Genomic DNA, 14,618 nt, shown 5'->3' with positions numbered 1-14,618 from the left:
GGCTCAAACCCAAGCCGACTGGGTGAGAGGCAACCACGCTTACCCCTACACCACGGTCCTGGATGTTAAAAGTTTTTATGATCACTTATTTTGTGAGATTTTCTGATATCATTTAGCCTATTCAAGAAGGGTATGCAGTGCATGCTGTGCATTGATTGACATTTAAAGGAATCGGTCACAGTTCAGACAACAAAGATTTTTCATCAACGTAACTTCAACTTCTAACAATGTTCATTGTAATTCTGGTCATGTCTGTAACATAACCACCTGTAATTCAATTGCCTTCGTCACTATGGGACAATCCATAAACCCCGTGGATACTTTCTTGGAATTGGAATTGAAATTGGAGTTGGAAGTGGAGTTGGAAATGGAATTTGAATTGGAATTGGATTTGAAATTGGAATTGGAATTGGCATTGGAATTGGAATTGGCATTGGAACTGGATTTGGAATTGAAATTGGAATTGGAAGTGGAATTGTAATTGGAAGTGAAATTTGAAGTGGAATTGGAAGTGGAATTTTAAGTGAAATTTGAAGTGGAATTTTAAGTGGAATTGGAAGTGAAATTTGAAGCGAAATTTGAAGTGGAATTGGAATTGGAAGTGGAAATTGAAGTGGAGTTGGAATTAAAATTGGATTAGGAATTGAATTGGAATTGGGACTTGAATCGGAATTGGAATTGGAATTGAAATTAGAATTGGAATTGGAATTGGAATTGGAAGTGGAGTTGACATTGAAATTGGAAGTGGAGTTGGAAGTGGAATTTGAATTGGAGTTGGAATTGGAGTTGGAATTGGAATTGAAATTGGAATTGGAAGTGGATTTGGAAGTGGAATTTGAAGTGGAATTGTAATTGGAAGTGAAATTTGAAGTGGAATTGGAAGTGGAATTTTAAGTGAAATTTGAAGTGGAATTTTAAGTGGAATTGGAAGTGAAATTTGAAGCGAAATTTGAAGTGGAATTGGAATTGGAAGTGGAAATTGAAGTGGAATTGGAATTAAAATTGGATTGAAATTGAGATCGGGACTGGAATCGGAATTGGAATTGAAATTGAAATTGGAATTGGAAGTGGAGTTGGCATTGAAATTGTAAGTAGAGTTGGAAATGGAATTTGAATTGGAGTTGGAATTGGAATTGAAATTGAAATTGGAATTGGAAGTGGAGTTGGAAGTGGAATTTGAATTGGAATTGGAATTGGAATTGGAATTGGAAGTGGAATTTGAAGTAGAACCGGAATTGGAATTGAAATTGGAATTGGAATTGGAATTGGAATTGGAAAGGGAAGTGGAATTTGAATTGGAATTGGAATTGGAATTGAAATTGGATTTTGAATTGAAATTTGGAATTGGAATTGGAACTGGAATTGGAATTAAAATTGGAATTGGAAGTGGAAGTGGAATTTGAAGTGGAATTGGATTTGGAAGTGAAATTTGAAGTGGAATTGGAATTGTAAGTGGAATTGGAAGTGAAATTTGAAGTGGAATTGGAATTTTAAGTGGAATTGGAAGTGAAATTTGAAGCGAAATTTGAAGTGGAATTGGAATTGGAAGTGGAAATTGAAGTGGAGTTGGAATTAAAATTGGATTAGGAATTGAATTGGAATTGGGACTTGAATCGGAATTGGAATTGGAATTGAAATTAGAATTGGAATTGGAATTGGAATTGGAAGTGGAGTTGACATTGAAATTGGAAGTGGAGTTGGAAGTGGAATTTGAATTGGAGTTGGAATTGGAGTTGGAATTGGAATTGAAATTGGAATTGGAAGTGGATTTGGAAGTGGAATTTGAATTGGAATTGGAATTGGAATTGGAAGTGGAATTTGAAGTAGAACTGGAATTGGAATTGAAATTGTAATTGGAATTGGAATTAGAAACACGGAACAAAATCCGGTTTGCGGAATCGCAAACTTTGCTTCCGATTTGCTCTACCAATCGCAAACCTCCGTTTACACCCGTCAGCAGGAAGCATTGCTTCCAATATCGCAAACGGTGATTTTCGATATCGCAAACGTAACGCCGTAACGCATGCCTGCCAAAAGCATGCAGCACGCAGCCACTGCAATATTTACTTTTTTGAATTGACCGTTGCTTTTCGAACTTTGGATGGAAATAAGAAGAAGAAGAGGTAGCTAACTTTTATTTTATTTATTCATATTTATTTCAATGACAAATTGCGTTGGTGGTTTACTATGACACTGACTGGTGACGGTTCTTATCTGGCAGGACAAATCTGCCTTGATGTCCGTGGTGCAGGGGGAAACTGGTGGGTGCCGTCGATTCCGTTGGCACGGTGCTTCCGTGACATGAGTTCCGGATTGAGGAGAAGGCATAGGCGCCGTGCACTTTTTGAGTCTTTGTGGTCGGTACCGGCCCGCGGTGGCGATGTTTTAAGTGATCGCGTCGATTTGCGTTTTTTTTCAGAAGGATGTGCGAGTTCCGGTTCTCAGCCTCCTTTTCGTACTTGGTGACGTCGGTGGTGGAGCCTCCCGGATATAGGTGTTACTGAGATCGTGGTTTCAAATCCGACATTCACCTCGAGGATCGACTTGAGGGGAGCGGCCTCTGCTAGAATGTTGTCCACTTGGAACGAGTCCCCGATATGGACGCCTTGCTGGCGGGACGGAATCTTTTTGGAATTTTGTAATTTCAGAATTTCGAATTTCGGTGTTTCAGAATTTTGGAATTTCATAATTTCGAATTTTGGTATTTCGGAATTTCGGTAATTCGGAATTTCGGTTTTTCGGTACATCGGAATTTCGGTATTTTGTTAATTCGGAATTTTGGAATTTTGAAATGAAAGAAATTTGGAAATTTGGAATTTTGGAATTTTGGAGTTTTGAAATTTTGGAATTCATGGAAATTTGGAATTTCGGAATTTTGTAATTTTGTAATTTTGTAATTTTGTTATTTTGTAATTTTGTAATTTTGTAATTTTGTAATTTTGTAATTTTGTAATTTTGTAATTTTGTAATTTTGTAATTTTGTAATTTTGTAATTTTGTAATTTTGTAATTTTGTAATTTTGTAATTTGTAATTTTGTAATTTTGTAATTTTGTAATTTTGTAATTTTGTAATTTTGTAATTTTGTAATTTTGTAATTTTGTAATTTTGTAATTTTGTAATTTTGTAATTTTGTAATTTTGTAATTTTGTAATTTTGTAATTTTGTAATTTTGTAATTTTGTAATTTTGTAATTTTGTAATTTTGTAATTTTGTAATTTTGTAATTTTGTAATTTTGTAATTTTGTAATTTTGTAATTTTGTAATTTTGTAATTTTGTAATTTTGTAATTTTGTAATTTTGTAATTTTGTAATTTTGTAATTTTGTAATTTTGTAATTTTGTAATTTTGTAATTTTGTAATTTTGTAATTTTGTAATTTTGTAATTTGTAATTTGTAGTTTTGTATTTTGTATTTTGTATTTTTGTATTTTTGTATTTTGTATTTTTGTATTTTTGTATTTTGTATTTTTGTATTTTGTATTTTTGTATTTTGTATTTTGTATTTTGTATTTTGTATTTTGTAATTTGTAATTTTGTAATTTTGTAATTTTAGTTTTGTAATTTGTAATTTGTAGTTTTGTAATTTTGTATTTTGTATTTTGTATTTTGTAATTTTGTATTTTGTATTTTGTATTTTTGTATTTTTGTATTTTGTATTTTGTATTTTTATTTTGTATTTTGTATTTTGTAATTTTGTAATTTTGTAATTTTGTAATTTTGTAATTTTGTAATTTTGTAGTTTTGTAATTTTGTAATTTTGTAATTTTGTAATTTTGTAGTTTTGTAATTTTGTATTTTTGTATTTTTGTATTTTTGTATTTTGTATTTTTGTATTTTTGTAGTTTTGTATTTTTGTATTTTTGTATTTTTGTATTTTTGTATTTTTGTATTTTTGTATTTTTGTATATTTGTATTTTTGTATTTTTGTATTTTTGTATTTTTTTTGTATTTTTGTATTTTTGTATTTTTTTATTATTGTATTTTTGCATTTTTGTATTTTGGTATTTTTGTATTTTTGTTTTTTTTTGTATTTTTGTATTTTTTTATTATTGTATTTTTGCATTTTTGTATTTTGGTATTTTTGTCTCCTACATTTTGTTCACCCTGTTGGTTTCCAGCGAGGTGACCCGATTCGATTGAGACGAGAAGGCGAGGAAATTTGCGCCGCAAAGCATGTAGGAATCTGAATCGTGCGGGTGTGCACCGGCCAAGCGGAAAATCAATAAAGAAGCCGTCGTTAGTAAAGAATGTTTCAACCCAAATATGTTTCCCTCATGGTTGATCTAATCGAACTAGTCAAACTAGCGAAATTGACCGTTCTCGATGCTGAACTTCAGTTTGTTAATTTACTTGGCGCAATTTACTTTTCTGCGTTTCTAAAAGTTTTTTTTTACTTTTGTGAGATTTCCAACAAGGACTGATCCAACGGAGAGGGGGTCGGCGACTTATTTCCGGATGCTTAAAAACGACGGCAGTCCCAGGCTGCTTGTTCCTCCAAGTGGCTATCCTATTGGCCAAATTCACCGTAAACAGCTTGTTCTCATGAGACTGTCCTTGGTGGGGCACCTGTGCGGGAGTTCGCATTCCCGAGTGAGGAGCAGTTGCTAGATGAAAGTACTGATGGATTGGCCCGCTGGCCAGTTGTTAACAAGGGTTGGCGGATGATTTTCACGTTGCATCCTACAAAGCACAAAAATAGTTATGGTTATTGGAAATGCTTAAACATTTAGAGTTCTTGCACCCGGAAATTTCCGGGTGAGTCCCCAAAAAAGCTTACCCGAACAACGCTCACCAGGAACAGGTCCAATCCGCCAGGCTCTGCTTCCCCCATCCATTTTCTGGTTCCATTCAATCATTCTCACAGATTTTGCTGGGAACTGCAACAGGCTTGGCCACCGGAGCCTTGGAATCGGCCGTATCGAACTGGACCGCGGCCGTTACTCCTGTTGGAGATTACTTGTGCCTTCAGCAGCTCCGCTTTTAGAAAATTTTACACACACACAACTCACATACGTTCACGGAATAGCGGGACCGTCCACCAACGCAGTGTCCGGCCTGAATGAATACGGACCACAATCTTGTGATCGGTTCCACACAAATTCTCACCAAAACATATCACGATTAGTTTTTTGGTGTTTGTTTTGAATTTGGAATTCGCGCGCCAGCTGATTCTGACAGCGTAACGCATTGGCTGCGGCAGACGAAGGAAAAAATGGGCCGTAAACATGATGTTTTCGATTACGCAAACATTTTGCTTCAAAATTGAAAGCATTTTTTTCGATATTGCAAACATTTTTCATGATTTCGGAAACGTCTAATGTTTTCGATTTCATCGCTAAAAATTTTCGGATCCGCTGACCGGATTTTGTTCCGTGAAGGGAAGTGGAATTTGAATTGGAATTGGAATTGAAATTGGATTTGGAATTGTTATTTGGAATTGGAATTGGAACTGGAATTGGAACTGGAATTGGAATTAAAATTGGAATTGGAAGTGGAAGTGGAATTTGAAGTGGAATTGGATTTCGAAGTGAAATTTGGAGTGGAATTGGAAGTGGAATTTTAAGTGGAATTGGAAGTGAAATTCGAAGCGAAATTTGAAGTGGAATTGGAAGTGGAAATTGAAGTGGAATTGGAATTTGGAATTGAGACTAGAATCGGAATTGGAATTGAAATTGAAATTGGAATTGGAATTGGAAGTGGAGTTGAAATTGAAATTGGAAGTGGAGTTGGAAGTGGAATTTGAATTGGAGTTGGAATTGGAATTGAAATTGAAATTGGAATTGGAAGTGGAGTTGGAAGTGGAATTTGAATTGGAAATGGAATTTGAAGTAGAACTGGAATTGAAATTGAAATAGGAATTGAAATTGGAATTGGAAGTGGAAGTGGAAGTGGAAGGGTAAGTGGAAGTGGAAGTGGAAGTGGAAGTGAAATTGGAATTGGAATTGGAATTGAAATTGGAACTGGAATCGGAATTGAAATTTGAATTGGAATTGGATTTGGAATAGAAATTGGAATTGTAATTGAAATTGGAACTGGAACTGGAACTGGAACTGGAATTTGAATTGGAATTGGAATTGGAATTGAAATTGGAATTGGAATTGGAATTGAAAGTGGAGTTGGAATTGGAATTAGAATTCGAATTGTAATTGTAATTGGATTTGTTTTTGTTTTTGGGGAATAGTTTATTTATTGTGCCATCCTGATATATGGAACTTTGGGATTCAACAATTTTTGATAATTGATGACCAAAGCAATCTTCGAGCTGCTCCTTCACCGGTCCAAAATACCGAGTATCTTGAACACGAGCCAATTTCGAACGGAAAGCAAACTGTAATAAATTGTCACTCTCGTGTTTTCATCCCCTCTTCTAAATGCACTGTACATTATTGGTAATAATCGTATCGATTCGATAATATAATATATTTGCATACCATTTTAATTGAATGTACATCTACGCTAGGGTGATCCATAAAATTGTAACATCACAAAATTTTTTAATTTTACTAACTTAAAGTGATGACATATTATATTTTTTTTTTAACAATTTCTCAAACTTGATTCAATAAATATACCCTTTCCAAAATCACCCTAGCTCTTGCAAACCCAAACTGTTCGAACGATTAATTAAATTGCAACAATGTTGATTGCTGATGTATCGATCTCATCGTGCTGTCGGGAAGGCAATTAATATTATTGCAGGGATTATTGCTTCGTGGTGTTTTGTACCGAGTTTCGCGATGGAAACGTTTAATTTTGATTGCACCGGCACGGTTAAATGAAAGGAATATTTTTTCTGAGTATAGTTGAAGTGACCTCGTTGAAGCTCGTTGAAAAGCATATTTAAATTTGTTTGAATGATTTTAACCATCGTTTCATCGGTACAAATTTAGGCTGCACAGGTTATGTAGAGCTATTTTTCAGAATCCAGATGTCTTCTCGGCGGTACGCTGGCCCAATGACCACTTTGCAAGTCAACAAAGCAGTGCATTACAAAGTAATAATTCAAAAGTGTGCATGGTTCCTGGTCCTGGTCTTACTGGCCATCGTCGTCAGTGCGCCCAGAAGCTGTGTATATTCGCTTATGACACAGACAAATGGACCATTCCGCAGTAGTTTAAGAAAGAAAAAATATGTCAAAAAATATTGAATCGAGAAAATTAAATGCAAAATTTGCTTTACTAACTTTCGCCAAGAACAATTTGACACAATTGAAAGAGTATTTTCGCTCTGTTTGACGATGCCAACTGAAATCTAGTTCTACTTGTTCCACTCGCTTCCAATTCAAAGTGTAATCGAAGCTTAATCACTATTATGGCTAAGCAAACAACGATCCCGTACAGGATGGAAACCCCAACCCCCCCTCCCCCCTGCCCCTTCGGGCGAAAGTGTTGCCAGTTGGCCAAATACATATATGTACTCACGACCACCACCACTGGCAGTGGAACCAGAAGTCACATCCGGTGCAATTGCTACTTTAGCATATTTCTAAATTTATCAAGCAAATATTTGAACTTATGACTACTGTGCGCTCCACTCGATTTATACTACAGCACTCGAGCTTTGTGCCAGGATAAAGTAGAGTTGAGCTGGTTTCGTGTGCCGTTGACTGTTGCCAGGAATCCCTAGTCACAGCTAACGAGAAAAGGCTGTAGCAACACCTTCTATGTTATGCCATTCTACTCTTGATTGTGAGGAACAGGAGTCACACTTTTGAAAATTATCAGATTACAGGATCAAGAGTTGAATTCAAGGTTTAAGCAGCTTTATGTTCAATGATTCACCATAATGATTAACGTTTATTTTTGGAGCTGGGGTTGAATAATGGTAAATCGCAGCAATGGAAGAGTAATAAAAAAAAATCACTGAGCACTCACTGAGAGAAAAATTCTTTCTTGCTCGATGATTCCTTGATGTTCCTTGAGAGAACGAGAGAGATTTTCGTCACTCACAAAGTCTCATCGCTGATAAATGAAAAAGTTCGGATTGTTGGTTAAACTCTGGATACTTCTCTGAACAAGCTATTGACCATCGTCAGCAGATGAAGCAATCCAGATTACAGCAGCATTTTGACCGCGGGGAACGATGTTGGTCCCCGTAAAACAAGCAAGCCATCGAGTGTACGTACATGGACTTCGTGGCATGGATGGACCGCTGGTCCTCGCCGTTGGAACACTGTCGATAAATCCTCGAGCGCGGCGAATGCTGGATTGATTTATCGTGAAACGCCAGATAGCGAACGACCCACTTTTGGGGCGAGAGAGGGGGATCACAATACAGTACGCTGGCTGAGACTGCACTTATTTGGTTTTGAGCTGGGACAGTTCGAAATCGATATTTCGCACAGGACGTCTAGTGTTTCGATTAAAATTTAGATGGGGAAGGCAATATCTCAAGTTAGGCTGAACTAATTTCATGATGGATTGGGATTTATAATAGATAATAAGAAATGGTGGCAACAGTTTTTTTTGTACTTTTGTAATTTTGTAAGCTGTTCCTTATACACAAATGTCTCTATTAACTGTAAATCGGGGTTTTCTTCACTACCGTTAGATTTTCATTTGGATTTTTCACGATACAACGACCTGTAGACGATTTAAGTATAATCTATGCACATGCTATTTCATTTCCATTTCGTCAATATATCGTCGCCGTCGTGCTTACTTGTCGTACGTGCGTTTTGGGCCAAATTGAGTTAAGAACGGCATTTTGTGCAGCTCACAATGCCTCACCTTTTGACCTTCACAAATCCCCAAAATTTGTTTTCAATCCTGAGATATTCAATAAAAACCGACAAAACTCAGTGCATTGTTGGCACTCTTCATATGAAAGAAGAAAATTGCTGCACGTGCGACAACTAACCAAAGGGATTTCATGTCAGAACGCGTTTGACACACGTACATGCCCGATTACCGTAAACATTTATAACAATAACTCGGGACTCTGGCAACCAAATCCAACCAATCTTCAGGGTAATGCACAGAATGGTCAACCAAACAAAACGTGTTTGTTATTGTTTTCATTGCGTGCTCTCGTCTTTGTTTTATTCAAGGCCAAACATTAAAACGCATTTTTCTTGGAACATCAAAAAGCGACGTACGACAAGATAGCACGACAGCGTTGATAAAATGGAAAGAAAAGTAGATATTTTAAAAACGGAATTGCAAAAATGGATTTTAAACAAAATTACATCAATTATGCAATCAAATAGTTGAAAATTGATTCACAAATGCAACAATTGTAGAAGACAAACGAAGAAAGTTCCCCGGCAGATGTGTGATTTAGTTATTATCTGTATTCGGTCTGGAATTGCAAATTTTCAAACCGGTTGAAAAACTGAATATTCTGCCAATATTTAGGTGTCTTTAACAACAAGAAGAAGACAAAATAAAACAACTTTTGTTTGCACAAATTGTTATGAATATGCATTAACAAAAATAATGAAGAATATTTCTGTTAAAGAAAAAACCAAAATTAATGTTATAGATTTATAAACATGAATTTAATCATATTTTGATATCGTAGAGTTCACACAAACTTTTAATAATGTATGTCTTTGAGTAGGGTGTGATTACTGTGTAAAAGGGAGTTGATTTTTTGCATTTTGGAGCAATTGCAATTTTTTTTGCATTTTGGACTACTTGCTTTAATTCGGGGAAACTTGGGTTTGTAAACTTTTTATTTTTGTTCAAATATTATACATTTTTTAAATTATATTACAAGGAATTTCTCAGTGCATATGAGATTGATGAGAAATATGATGGATTCGATTTGTGTCCATCGACTTTTACAGACCATTCTGGAAAATGACCTGTAATATCGTCAAATACAGTATGTAAAAAAAGTATTTACACCCCTTGGGCACTATGCACATATTGTGATGAAACATCTAAACAATTTAAAATTTGACAGAAACCTAGTACTGCGTTTTGTTCAGAAACTCATGCCAAACATTTTTTTACAAAAAGCTCATGAAAAGATGATTTATATAAAAAGTTATATAACAAATACTATTACGAAAATAAAAAAGGTGCAAAAAAAGTTTGTACACCTTTCGAAAAATTAACATAAATAATGTTATTTGTTGACAAATCACCATAAATCCAGTCTTCCAACTCCAAATAGGCATCCTTGACTGATTAAAAAAATAATTTGGATTGAATATAAAGTTTACTAACTACTTAGTATAAAAGTTTATATAACTCTGGAAATTCTATATAAAACTTATCTAAACTTAATTTTGCAAACTTTTAATTCAACTAAATGTCAATATATTACCATCGAATTGCAAAATAAACATTTTGGAATGGGTATAACACCGTTTTGGGGGTATTTGTATGGATAGAATAGATTTTTCGTTGGAATTTCGTACCAACCCGGAATTACGTCGTCGGAAAATCCGCCGGCATCTGAACCGGTCCACAATTCACAAGTCAACCTATGTGGAATCAGAAAGGGCATAAAATTTCCGATCTTTTGATTTTGAAGAAAGTTTTATTCTGAAAAAAAGTTTAAAATTATCATCAGTACACTTTTTTAAATACATTATGTTTGTAAAAATTACTCAAAAAACGGAACTATTGAACTATAAATTTTTTTACAGCTTTCCAACATTATTTTTTTTCTGTGTTTAAAAATTAAATCAAATTTGAATGTCATAAAGGAACTTATAATGGGAAATATACCCATTTTAAGCCTAAAAAGCGGTCGTGTTTGAATAATGCCTAAAAAGCGGAATGTTTGAACAGAAAAAAAGTTGAATTTTGGAATGTTGAAAATTTGGTAGGTTGAATATTACCTCTTTTTGCCTTCCTCACCTTACTGAGGAAAGGCTGAAAAATTACTCGAAAAACGAAATTCTTAATTTGACCTCCTAGACCACCTTCATGTATACTACTCAGAATCACATTCTGAGCAAATGTCTGTGTGTGTGGTGGGATGTTGATAAAAAAAATTTGCACTGGATTATCTCGGCACTGGTTGAACCTAATTGGACCGTATTGGTCTCATTCGACCCGTCTTGGGGTCCCATAAGTCGCTATTGAAAATTATAAAGGTTAGTAAAGTACTTCAAAAGTTATGCTGAAAAACGATTCTAACAAAAGTCCGGAAGATTGTATAAAGGGTGGTTTTTGTAAGAAACCCCGTCATTTTATAAATTTTTAGAAAGGTTTTCGAAAGACCTTTCCAAAGAAATCAAAAGATCTGACAATCCTATCAAAAGCTATACGCACTAAAGTGTTATTTATGCACTTTTTAGAGGCCGGGGCCGTGGTGTAGGGGTAAGCGTGGTTGCCTCTCACCCAGTCGGCCTGGGTTCGATCCCAGAAGGTCCCGGTGGCAAATTTTGAGACGAGATTTGTCTGATCACGCCTTCCGTCGGATGGGGAAGTAAATGTTGGCCCCGGTCTAACCTAGAGGTGTTAGGTCGTTAGCTCAGTCCAGGTGTAGGAGTCGTCTCCCTGGGTCCTGCCTCGGTGAATTCGCTGGTAGGCAGTTGGACTCACAATCCAAAGGTCGTCAGTTAGAATCCCGGGGTGGATGGAAGCTAAGGTGTAAAAAGAGGTTTGCAATTGCCTCAACAATCAAGCCTTCGGACACCTAGGTTCGAGTAGGAATCTCGCAATCGAGAACGCCAAAGCAAAGCTGTAGAGCGAATAAATTGATTGATTGAGAGGCCGGATCTCATGTATTTCGATGAAAACGTTGTCCGGATCTATCATGCGACCTGTCGATGGATAGGTCATCAAAAGACCTTTCCAACGAGTTCAGTAGATTGCAGATCTGACAAACCTATCAAAAGTTATAAGCACATAAGTGCCCTTAATTATGAAGATCTGACTACCCAATCTGATGGTGTGAATAATGAATCAAGTTGATAGAACACTGAAAGGTCCGCCCTTGTGTATCTATTTTGGATAGCATTACCCTCTAAATGTGAGGAAGGCAACAACCACCAAAGGTAGATTATGTTACGTTTTTGAGTAAGTAATATTACTCAAAAATGTGTAAAAATGTAAACCTGATGAATATTCATCAAAAACTGATGAAAATTCATCATTTTCTGGGGTAAAATTAATAATTTTTTGGAACACAAAATCTGTCACCATTTCCTGATGTTTTTTTTGGTTTATTAAAAACCCGATTTAATCCCACCAGGGGAGAGATAGAGCCTTTCTTACTAAAGAATTTAACTTCTTTCAATTCATAACATCGATTTGATACAAAAAATCTTGTGATGAAAGCAAGGAATTATTAATGATGTGTTTTCCAAAAGAAATTGAAAACGCAATTTACACCAAAAGAATATTTTCAATCGTACAAATTCTTAATCAGACAAGCGTTTATAAAATAACTCGCATAGGCATTTGGAAGGTTAGCTCTGCCGAGCTTCGGTGACCCATTTCTACGCTGGCTAGCCGAGCGCGAGGTACTTCAGCTTTATCGACAAGCCCCGCCCTGAAGAACGTTTGCACCAATCGGATTCAAACGTTATTTAGAACTTCCGAACCCTTGTCAAATGGAGAAGGACCCAGCGCGTATATAGTTGGTAGTAACAGTATTTCTAATTCCAGTCATAGCTCACCAAGTCGCGATGGCCTAGTGGTTAGCATTTTTGCTTACCAATCCAAAGGACGAGGGATCGAACCCCGACTCAAGCGACTTTGATTTTTCGTACATGTTCAGAGTTTCAAGATTTATATTTCCTATACTTTCACGTTGGGAGCAGATGGGAATCGAACCCAGGACCATTCGCTTACAAAGCGAACACCGTAACCAGTCAGCCACGGCCGCTCCCTTTGGTTTTCTAGTTTTGGTACGAGCCCAAAAACCGAACAAAGCAGGAGAGAGTCAGAGATAGCTATTTTTACAACCGCACCACTACACACTCAATCGCAATACCTTAGGTAGATAGCCATTGGCGTTGCGAACATTGAAAACTTTGAAAACGATATAAAGCTTAGAAGCTTAGAAAGCTCCTATTGGAATCCAATGAACTCGGTTAAATAAACTTATGAAATCACGACAAAATGAAGCCTACTTAAGTATTCGAAGCTCAACTTGACAACTTGTCGACTTGGCGACGAAGCGTCGAAAATCAATGCAGTGTGATTTTTTGTCGATTTTTCCGATTAATATTCATGCTGTATCGTCTTATTTACAAAGATGAAAATGACGTGCAGCCATAAAGTAAAACCTATACTTTTCTTTAGTAAGAAAGGCAAAAAGTAAATCGTTCTAAAAATTGTTCGGGATTGCCGATCGATGTAAAATTTGTTTCAGATGCTCACTCATGGTCTGTACTATGAATGTAGGAAGAAATTTCGAATAAAATCAGAAATGAAAAATGTTGGCGAATGTCACCAGGTGGGCTTTAACCTTGTTTTAGGGATTCTTTTTCTTATGGTAGGTTAATCAAACGGCTCTAACTCCAGAACCATATTATGAATCTGGATGAAAATTTAGAGCTCGAAAAATGCAATTTTTGAGATAAATAAAATATATGAAAATGAAAAATTTTGGCCATATTTTTATTTGAAAACTGTGTTTTTGTTGAAAACTCTGTCCACATTCGCAAACAGATGGATATTTCGAAATTTGAGCGGCAACTCGCCCGGGTTCAGCACATTAGCTTTCATCTGCATTCAGAAGAATCAAAATCTGATTCAGGGGAGCTGAGAACGACGCGACACAAAATTTGGCAAAATTTTATCACACACGAACATCACTCGATCTCCACGGAATTTATTTTCTCAAAATTCGAGGGTTGGAGATATACGAGTTCTGTCAAGATGAATCGATAGAGCGTCGAAAATCGATGCAGTGTGATTTTAGTGACTTTTCCGATTAATATTCATGCTTTATCGTCTTATTTACGAAGATGAAAATGACGTCCTGCCATAAAGTAAAACTTATACCTTTCTTTAGTAAGAAAGGCAAAAACTTAAATTCTGCCACCCCATTTTAGTCAAATTTGGATGGTCGATTGCTTTAAAAAATCCACCACTGGAAAAAAAACATGTTTTTCGTGATTCAAATATCCGAAGTGAATTTTTCCGTGACCTTCGGATAATCGAGTCTGGACTGTTATCCGTTTCGAAGCATCGTAAAGTTCTTTAAGAATTGTTTTCAAAAAATACATCCCTTTTGTGTCACGCGTTTAAATATCCCTTCTGTTGTTTCTTTACTCGCAATACCTTATAAATTTAACTTATTCAATATTTTCCCATTTCCCCCCTTGTATTCACACAACACAACACGCGTGCCCCGTTGCGAACAATGCCACGAACATGCAGTTTTTTTTCCCAGGTGAATAATTAATGGGTTCGACTCTAATGATAAATTATTCAGTTTGAAATGGTTCATTTCGTTCCGATTGGCGCGTTATCGACCTACCAGAGTCGATATATTGGCACTGCATTGTAGCAAATTTTGGCCCGCCACGGAGTGCGTGCGTGACACTCTGTATGTGTGTGTTTGTGAAGAGACCCGCGCTCAAACCGCAAAAGTGTGTGTTGCGAATATACATTACAAATATTTGCACAATTATCATTATCCGTTTTGTTTGATTAGAGCGTTTGCAGGTGCTGGCAAGGTGGGGGTAACATTGGCAGTGTTGT

The 14,618-nt window shown here is 36.0% G+C and overlaps 1 protein-coding gene across 1 annotated transcript in view; it reads right to left on the bottom strand.

Moving 5' to 3' along the window:
* LOC6046522 (synaptogenesis protein syg-2) overlaps positions 1-14,618 on the bottom strand; it is a 587,979-nt gene that overhangs the window by 33,318 nt on the left and 540,043 nt on the right. The gene's annotated exons all lie outside the window — the stretch shown is intronic.

This window comes from Culex quinquefasciatus, chromosome 3 (assembly GCF_015732765.1).
Source record: "Culex quinquefasciatus strain JHB chromosome 3, VPISU_Cqui_1.0_pri_paternal, whole genome shotgun sequence".
Taxonomy (NCBI): domain Eukaryota; kingdom Metazoa; phylum Arthropoda; class Insecta; order Diptera; family Culicidae; genus Culex; species Culex quinquefasciatus.
This window is presented reverse-complemented; position numbering and strand designations above follow the sequence as displayed.